Raw genomic sequence first — 10,128 nt, 5'->3', positions numbered from 1 at the left:
AGAAAAAAAATTAATTACATGACAACACTAATCCTTATAGGGTAAATGGCATCAGCACCCTTCTATCTATGTTAGACAGAACGCAATTAATTAAAATAAATGTTCTGCCAAGATTATTACACCTGTTGCTGATGATTTGCTCTTAAATTAAGTCTAATTTGTTCAGGAACATAAATCACAGTGTTTGAGAGGCAGGAAAGCCAGACTCATGGCCGGCTGACTGTTCCACTAGCATTGAGAGAGAAAACCCAGTCACTTAATATCTAATTGGTGGAATATTCTGGGTTTATAAAACATTTGAGATTTTACATGTGATAGATACTGTTTATGGCCTAATTCTATTAGGAATAATATAGAATCTATTTTATTTCCTTTTGCTATGTGTTCTTTGAAGGAATGATATTCTCAATCCATTTTCATTGGTACCAAATAATATGGAAGCCATAAAGTTACTTCAAGAAACAAATACTTTTGTATCAGAAAAGTAAAAAAAATACTACATAAATCTTAATACTTAAACATCAAGTGTATTCATGAACACAGAGTATCTTCATGTAAACAGTTGTATAGATGGAGGACCCAGATAGCACTCCTCTGGGGGGAGGAGTTCCAGCCCCTACTCCAATCAGCGCCGCCCCTCACAGATAAACTGTTCAGTACATAGTGGGGGATGGGCCAAACGCAGCTCTTAGCTGTATTTTTTCTGCAAGTTTCAGATCCCCCAAGTGATCCCAACACCCACTTCCTCCTACTCTTAAAATTCATGCATTTGTAAGATCACTGCCCAGAACAGGTCAGCAGTGAAGCTCTGATCAAAAAACCAAAATATGCAGAAACAAAGAACAAACACATTTGGCCCTTTCAGACCAGGAAACACACAAAACACCTCTATGACCTCCCCTCTCCCACCAGGGCCAGCTACCCTGAGCGCACACAGCTTGCAGAGCCCAGTGCAGCCCAGCTAGCTTCTGTCCTGGCTGTTGTCACACCACTGTTGTCTTAACTGTCAGTAACAATAAAAATACGGTACATGCTACATACACATCCAGCCAGAAGCCTGGTTGGCCCCTAAACCTTTGCTTGATACCACAGCACTGAGGGGCAAGTTTGTGCCCCCAATGAGAAGCCACCTACACACACTTCAGTGAGCTTCCCAGGAAGCACTTCCCGCCCTTGACTTTTCTCCCCTCAGGTGGCTGTCAGTTTTCTAACAACAGGCATCTGTCCTTCAGCTCCTGCCTGCCAATCTCCACCCGAGAAGTTCAGCTGTCTGCCGTTGGACTCAGTGTCGGTCCTCCAGGCCCAAGTTCAACACACTCAATGAGCAGCTGTTGCCAGCTGTACAGCTTCTTGATGACTCAGAAGCTGGAGCTCAGAGTCAGGGACTGGCTGAAGGGAGAGTTGGTGAAGCTAAACAGCCTCTGGATTTTCGGCCAGAGGTGTGAGTCCAGGTGCACCACCAGGGTCAGCTGAAAGGTGGGCCCCAGGCTAGGGTCTAGGGCCAGCTGGCCAACACCACAGCAGCTCTTGCCCTGTCCTACACAGACATCCAGCGGCACCCCCACAGGGCACACGGCTTGCTGTAGGGCAGGCACAGTAGTTCTTTGCCCACCTGGCTCACCAGCTGGCCTGGCATGAGCCCAGTCGTGCCTGGTCCAGGCTCTCCTGCAGCAGCTGCATCAGGTTGGCGCACCCATGCTCATCCTCAGGGCAGCTCAAAGTTGAGCAGGGGCACCCCATCCAGATATGCAGTCTTCCTCTGGCCTAAAGCCGCCGTTGCTGCTGTCCAGAGACTCACAGTCCAAGCTCTCCAGGATCAAGCAGCAGGAAGCACTGTTTTTCGGTCACCAATCCCCAGGCAGAGCACCGTGGTCAGTCTGGGGTGGGAGTTGGGGACAAGAACAAAGATGAAGAAGGGGAGGACGACGAGAAACAATCCCAAAGGCTAGGCATGGTGAGAACCAATGCCAGGATGTTTGCAGGTGAGCTCAGGGTGCAGGAGACAGAAGACACAGCTGGCGCGATCAGTGAGAACTGCTGGGACAAGTTCCACTTAAATGAGTGTGCAAACTGGTGCCAACCCCCTAGTGCTGCCCAGAGTTTTTCTTCTACCCACTCTCGCCTCCCTCTTGGCCTGCTGTGATCCATAAACTTTTTAATGGAAGATCAAGTCAACAATTTCCAAAGTACATAGGAACTGGAGTCAATGACCATTTTGTAAGTCATGCAGTGGCAATAAGCCTTCTAACCTTAGACGTAGGCAGAGTTTCTTTCTAATCTTGTGACAGAATGACTCTGCAATGGTTTCTTGGGGGAAAAATAGAGTTATTGGAGAATGCTATTAGTAAGAAGCATTATAATTAAAATGCACAAGTCATATAGGTGAATTCAGTTCATCACTTACTGGCTGAATTATCTTGGGCAAATCCCTTAATCTCTCTGAATCAAAGTTTTTAATATGTATAAATGGGGTGGTAATACTCCAGCTTTGTGAAAATTAGCATTCAGTGGGATAACATTCTAAGGTTTGTGAATGCTTAATACAAACTATAATAAAAGAGCTAAATTCAAGGAACTCTGCTTGGATCCATCATTGTACCATGGATATATGCTAGCCAGTTTCTTGGTTGCAAACACTACTAACAAACTGGTTAAATTATTTTATTGAGTCTACCAGTGACCTTTTACTGGATCAAGATCCAATTCAGGAACACACACACATTTCGTTGTCATTTCTCCATAGTCTCCTTTATTTTGGCACAGATCACTTAAAACTTTTTTTTTTTTTTTGTAAACCGAGAGCAACAAATGAAGAAACAAGACTAACAAAAATTCATAGACACAAACAGTATGGTGAGACAGTTCACTTTTGAAGAGTAATGGCCAGTTATTTTATGGAATGTCCCTCAATTTGGGTTTGCTTGATATTTGCTCATGATGAAATTCAGGTTATGAGTTGTTGGAAAGACTACCACAGAAGTGGCCCTGGCTGGTGTGGCTCAGTGGATTGAGCACTGGCCTGCTAACCAAAGGGTCACCAGTTTGATTCCCAGTCAGGGCACATGCCTGGGTTGTGGGCCAGGTCCCCAGTTGGGAGACGTGCAAGAGGCAACCACACACTGATGTTTCTCTCCCTCTCTTTCTCCCTCCCTTCCCCTCTCTCTAAAAATAAATAAATGAAATATTTTTTTTATAAAAAGAATACCACATAAGTGGCATGTTCATCTCAGTGCATCCTTATCAGGAGGTGTATTATGTCAATATGTCTCCTTTTGGAGATGGTAACTGGTTATGGTGGTACATGCCAGGTTTCTGCCCTATAAAGTTATTTTTTTATTTTATGCTTACACACTTTATTTTTATGTCCCATTTTTCATCCCACTTTCACCCATTCATTTTAGCATCCATTGATGATTCTTCCCTGAAATAATGATTACTGTGGTGTTTGCCAAGTAATGACTTTCTCAATCCACTATTCCTTCTATATGTATACTTTAAATATTTGTATTTATTAATTTATTCTCAGAGAGAGGGGAAAGGAGAAAGAGAGGAAGAGAAACATCAATGTGCGAGAGATACATGGATTGGTTGCCTCTCACACACCCCAAATGGGAACCTGGCCCGCAACCCAGGCATGTGCCCTGACTGGGAATTGAACCAGCGACCTTTCAGTTTGCTGGCTGGCACTCAATCCACTGAGCCACACCAGCCAGAGCATCCTTCTATATTTTTTAATTGGAATTCTGTAAAGAAGAACTTTTCCCTCTCTCTCATTAATTTATCTATTCTATTTATATCACATAACTCATGGATATTTGTTTTTGCCTCTGTGTTATAATCCATTATTATCATCTATTTTGTGGCTCAATTATCCCAGATTTGGTCAATGGGAGCCCCTTTCATTGGCTCCTGTGTCCTTTTGACATGTCATCATTTTTTGAGCACTTGTTTACTTTCTGGCACCACATGATATTTACAGACTAAATTTCCAAGTAAATCACCTTTATGTGATGGCAAGAAAAATGTGCAGGACAAGCAAGGAAAGAAAAAATGGTATCATTTAGAATATATAAACATAATATGTGACAAAATGAGGAAGGAATTAGGGGGTAGATGTTCTGGTCACTTCAAAAGATAATAAGGTAATGGTTGGCTTTTATGAGTTTTTTTAACTACTATTCCATCAATGTTCCCTTTAACTTCAGCTATCCCTGAAGATCCAAGGAGTCTTCCAGTAACTTGCCAGTGGGCCAAGTGGACTAATCAAAGTGGCCAACAGACTGGTACAGGTCTGGGCTATTACCAGTACAAAAACTGATATCAGTATTGAGAAATTTTTATAACAATTTGACATTATGTAATAACCAAATGCATCATCAATAGACTCATTGCACTTAACAAGGTACAGACCAGTTTGGGTATCGTAAAGCTTGCATGGTGAGTCACATACAGGTAGGCTATGTTTTAGTCATGCACAACAAAACCATGCCATAATGGAAGATAGTCTAAGGTTAGTTTGCCAACTGTTACCCAAAAGCATATAAAATTCAGAATTTGTATTTAACTCTTTTACATCATAAATTGTTAGAATTGGATGAAGATTTTAAGACATTTTGGGAATAAATCATCACTTGCTTTTATTTTGGGTGAAAATTAAAAATGAATATCTTGAGCTTTCTGAATTACTTTAAAATATCTTCTTCTTTTCCTGTCAACATATTTCTGTGAGACTAGTTTCTCTACTATAAATGTTAAGACCAAAGATAGAAATAGTTAGTTATATATCATCCCCTACATGTAGCACTGTCAACAATACAACCTCAATTAGATAGGTTAACAAGCAACTAAGCTTATCTATCACATTTAAAAGTTTTAAATATTAATATACATGGTTTTTGCTCAAAGTATGCATATAGGCATTTAATGCAGGGGAATCCCTTTGACCCATAACTCTTAATTTAGTTACAATTGTAGAATAATAAAGTTATGAATATAATAGTGATTATTAATTGCATATATATTCACTTTCAATGAATGCATCAGGTTTATAAATTTTTCTTGTTTCTCCTAATTATATTGATTTTTAAAAGCAATTTTTATCTGTTAAATATAATAAAACAATTGGGCTTTATTTTTATCATTAAAAATTCATTTTTATTGTATTTTTTTAATGCTTGTTCACAATGGATTTGAAATTAAAAATTAAAAATTTAAAGCTGATCTTTTACCACAGCACAGAAGTAGTGCCCCAGTGGAGCCCCTGCCTGCCCCTCCACCTCACTCCCACCTTGTGTGGTAACAACTCTATTTGTTCTTTGAGCGGAAGAGGAAGGTATTATTGAGTTAGGAACTCTGTCCACAAATGCCTGGGAGTAAGAAAAAGAACTAACTCAATGCAAAACTACTTTAAAACAAAAACAGAAAAAAATCAGCTAATGAAAATTCTCCCCCTAAAAGCCAACCATGATAAATACAAACTGAATTAAATACACTTAAACATGTTTTACAATATAAAAAATCCTAAAGTCAGAAATGTAAAAACTAAGAATGGAAATGCACAGACAGGTAGAAATAATCAATGCAAGAGTGTTTAAACTCAGGAAAGAAATTAAAGTCAAAGTAAAAGACAAACATGTCAAATGAATAAATTACAAGGGTTAGATTCAAATGAAAATTTAATAAAGGATATTGCATAAAGACGAAGAAAAACCAAGAAAATGAAAAGTAGGTATATAAGTAAAAAGGGTCAGGGAAAAAAGTGGTTGAAATAGAAAATATATAAGAAAAGTCCAACACAGATATAATTTGAGCCTTGAAGAAAAACAACAATGGAAGAGAGCTAATTTTTCAAAACTGTCACCAAGAAAACTTTCCAGAAACAAGAAAAATCTACATATTGAAAGGGAGCACCACATACTTGGGAAAATTGACCTGAATCTATCAACTCTGAGATGTACCTTAATAAAAGTTTAGACTTCAGAGACAAGTGAAAGATCTTAAGGGCTTCCAGGTAAAAGGTCAAGTTACTAATATAAAAGAAAATTTGTCTGACATCAGACACTTTTTAAAAAAAAAGAATTTATTTATTTATTTATTTATTTTTAGAGAGAGGGGAAAGGAGAAAGAGAGGGAGAGAAACATCACTGTGTGGTTGCCTCTCACTCATGCCCCCAACTGAGGACCTGACGTGCAACCTAGTAATGTGCCCTGACTGGGAATTGAACCAGTGACACTTGGCTCGCAGGCCGACACTCAATCCACTGAGCTACAGCAGCCAGGGCTTTGAAACACTCTTAAAACACACAAAAATAGGCTTGACAAATGAAAAGACATCTTTTTGAAGATGGAGGCATATGTAAACAAACCTCACCTCTACGCACAACTATAGGAAAAAATACTAGACTACAAAACAAGTTTCACCCAGAACTGTCAGAACATCAAGCTATGTGGAAGTCCAACAACCAAGGATTTAAATAAACCACATTCATCCAGACAAGTAGGAGGGGTGGAGATGTGGAGAGGTGCAGAGATGCAGAATGGCACAGAGAGGCATGGGAATGGGAACAGGTGGTCCCATATCCACATGTGGTGGGTAAAAAATGGGAGGGTTACCTCAGGAGTGAGGGATCCCAGCCCCAGTCCAGACTACCCAGTGCAAGGTCCCAGCACCAGGAAAATAAGTCCCCATAACTTCTGGCTATAAAAGCCAATGGGGGTTGGGGCAGCAGAAGGAATTCTCTTAAAGGGCCCACAATGGACTTAGGACTCACGCAGACCCACCCCCTCTGAGATTCAGCACCAGGACAACATCTGGAAGGGCACCAGTGGCAAACGGGGAGAAAGTGAAGTGCGAATGGGGAGATAACTTCCTTCCAGGCAAAACTCCAGAGACCATGCAGCAGCGTAGTCCCCTCTGTGAGCTCTCCCCCACACAGAGCAGTGACATGGGTTGCCCCACCCTAGCAATTACCTAAAGCTCTGCCCCATACAATGTTAATAGGTGCACTAAAACAGCTCTACCTAATACACAGAAACAAACACAGGGAGGTTGCCAAAATGAGAAGACCAAGAAATATGGCCCAAATGAAAGAACAGAAAAAAACCCCAGAGAAAGAACTAAATAAAATGGAGATAAGAAACCTATCGGATGCATAGTTCAAAATACAGGTTATCAGGATTGGGTCCCTCAATGGCATAAAAAAGACCCAGGCAGAAATGAAGGTTGCATTAAGTGAAATAAAGAAATACCTACAGGAAACTAACAGTGAAGGGGATGAACCCAATAATCAAATCAACGATTTGGAACACAAGGAAGGAAAAAGCATCGATCAGAACAGCAGAATGGAAAAAATTTCAGCAAAATGAGGAGAGGCTTAGGAAACTCTGGGACATCTTTAAATGTACCAACATCCAAATTATAGGGGTGCCAGAAGGAGAAGAGGAAGAACAAGGCATTGAAAACTTATTTGAAAAAATAATGAAGAAAAACTTTTCTAATTTGGTGAATTAAACAGACACGCAAGTCCAGGAAGCACAGAGAGTCCCAAACAAGTTGGACTCAAAGAGGACCACACCAAGACACCTCATAATTAAAATGCCAAAGGTGAAAGATCAAGAGAATCTTAAAAGCAGCATAGAAAAAAAGAGTTACCTGCAAAGGAGTTTCCATAAGACTATTAGCTGATTTCTCAAAAGAAACTTTGCAGGCAGGAAGGGACTGGCAAGAACTATTCAAAGTGATGAAAAGCAACGACCTACAACCAAGATTACTCTATCCAGAAAAGCTATCATTTAGAATGGAAGGGCAGATGAAGTGCTTCCCAGACAAGGTAAAGCTAAAGGAGCACATCACCACCAAGCTATTTATGATATGAAATGTCAGGGGGACTTACTTAAGAAAAAGAAAATCAAAACTATGAACACTAAAATGACAACAAGCTCACAACTATCAACAACTGAGTCTAAAAAATAACAAAATCCAACTAAGCAAACCAGAAGAGGAACAGAATCATAGGTATGGGGATCATTTTGGAGGGTTATCAGCTGGGAGAGGGGGAGGAGGAGAAATGGGGAAACGGTGCAGGGACTAAGGAATATAATTGGTTGGTACAAAATAGACGGGGAAGTTAAGAATAATATAAGAAAGGGTGAAGCCAAAGAACTTATATGCAGGACCCATGGACATGAACTAAGGAGGGTGGGATTGCTGGAGGGAAGGGGGGAACTGGGCAGAGGGGAGCAAAGGGAAAAAAATGGAACTACTGTAACAACACAATCAATAAGATATACTTAAGAAAAAACACTGAAAGGGGAAAGTTACATAGGTGAACTAGATTTGCCAGATAGTAAAACAAAGCCTGTCTGATTAAACACAGTATAGTAGTGGTGCATTAAAAGACAGACAAACCAATGGAATAGAATAAAAAGTCCAGAGATAGACTGAGGTCCACATGGAAACTTAGTACATGATAAAGGTGGCATCTTTTTAATAAGTAATGTGGGGGACAACAGGGTACCCATTTTAGAAGAGATAAAACTAGATCTACATCTCTCAGCACACACGAGTAAACTCCAAATTGATGAGAGATCTAAATTTTAAAGAGTGAAAGAAACAATACAAATACTAAAAAAAAAACCAGTGAACTATTTGATACCCTGAGTGTAGGGAACAACTTTTGTAACTTGACTCAAAATTCAGATGCAATAAAATAAAATGCTGATAAATTTGACCATCTAAAAATTTAAATAATTTTGTCAAAGTATATTTTAGATATCATACGATAGATATATCTATTTCAATGATGTTTTAGTAAATCTACCAAGTTGTGCAAGATCACCATAAATCAGTTTAGCACATTCTCATCAACCCAATAAGATCCCTTGTGCACATTTACTGTTAACCTTGTTTACCACTTGACCCCCTGCCCCTGACAACTTTGTGTCTCTACAGATTTGCCTTTTCTGGACACTTTATATAAATGACATCATACAGTATGTGGTCTCTTGTGTATGGCTTCTTTCACTGGGAATAATGTTTTTGAGGTTACTTTATGTCATAGCATATATCCATAGTTCATTTTTATTGTTGAATAGTATTCCTTGTATGGATATACCACATTTTGTCTATCCATTCACAATGTGAAACTATTATCAGTAATGATGCTAAAACCACAATAAAAATATCAAAGACAATGACAACTAGGAGAAAATATCTGCAACGTACATCACAGATAAAGTACTAATATCTCTAATATATAAAAAAGTTTCAAAATTTGAAAGAAGTCCAAAATTCCTATTTAGAAACCAGCCAAAGACATGAATAGACAATTCTGCTAAAAGGATATTAAAATGGCTCTTAAACATATGAAAAGATGTTCAAATTCACCTATAATAGGAATGTAAAAGAGGGAGGGGGATATAAGGGGACTAAATGGTAATGGAAAAAAATACAATAAAGTTTTTTTAAAAAACGAATTCAACCTTGGCTGGTGTGACTCAATGGATTGAGCACCAGCCTGCGAACCAAAGGGTCGCTATTTCGATTCTCAGTCAGGGCACATGCCTGGGTTGTGGGCTGGGTCCCTGGTTGGGGTCCTGCAAGAGGCAATCACACATTGATATTTCTTTCCCTCTCTTTCTTCCCCTCTCTCTAAAATAATAAATAAATAAAATATATTTTTTAAGAATGCAAAAGACCAAAGGAAGAAAAACATTTTTTAAAGGAAATAAAGAAAAATTAAAGTAAACAAACAAAAAACAAAACAAAACAAAATAAAACAAACGTTCAAAAAAGAATGCAAATTAAAAATATACTGAGAGCCCTGGCTGGTGTGCCTCAGTTGTGCGGGTGTCATCCCACAAACTCAGAGGTTGCCAGTTCGATTCCTGATCAGGGCATATCCCTGGGTTGCAGGTTGGGTCTCCAGTTAGGACAGTTAAGGAAGGCAACTCTTTCACATCAATGTTTCTCTCCCTCTCTTTCTACCTTCCTTCTCCTCTCCTAAAACAACAACAACAACAATAACAGCAGCAGCAGCAACAAACTATACTGAGAACACCAACTAGGATGGTTACAATAAAAAAAGAAAGAAAATGCCCTGACCGGGTAGCTCGGTTAGAGTGTAATCC

General features: G+C 39.3%; 1 pseudogene; it reads right to left on the bottom strand.

Moving 5' to 3' along the window:
• Positions 1–1,262: 1,262 nt before the first annotated feature.
• On the bottom strand, positions 1,263–1,953 carry LOC149991581 (DNA damage-inducible transcript 4 protein pseudogene; annotated as a pseudogene).
• Between the last annotated feature and the right edge of the window lie 8,175 nt (positions 1,954–10,128).

Source organism: Furipterus horrens, unplaced genomic scaffold (assembly GCF_987537825.1).
Source record: "Furipterus horrens unplaced genomic scaffold, mFurHor1.1.pri manual_scaffold_17, whole genome shotgun sequence".
NCBI classification, from domain to species: Eukaryota; Metazoa; Chordata; class Mammalia; order Chiroptera; family Furipteridae; genus Furipterus; species Furipterus horrens.
This window is presented reverse-complemented; position numbering and strand designations above follow the sequence as displayed.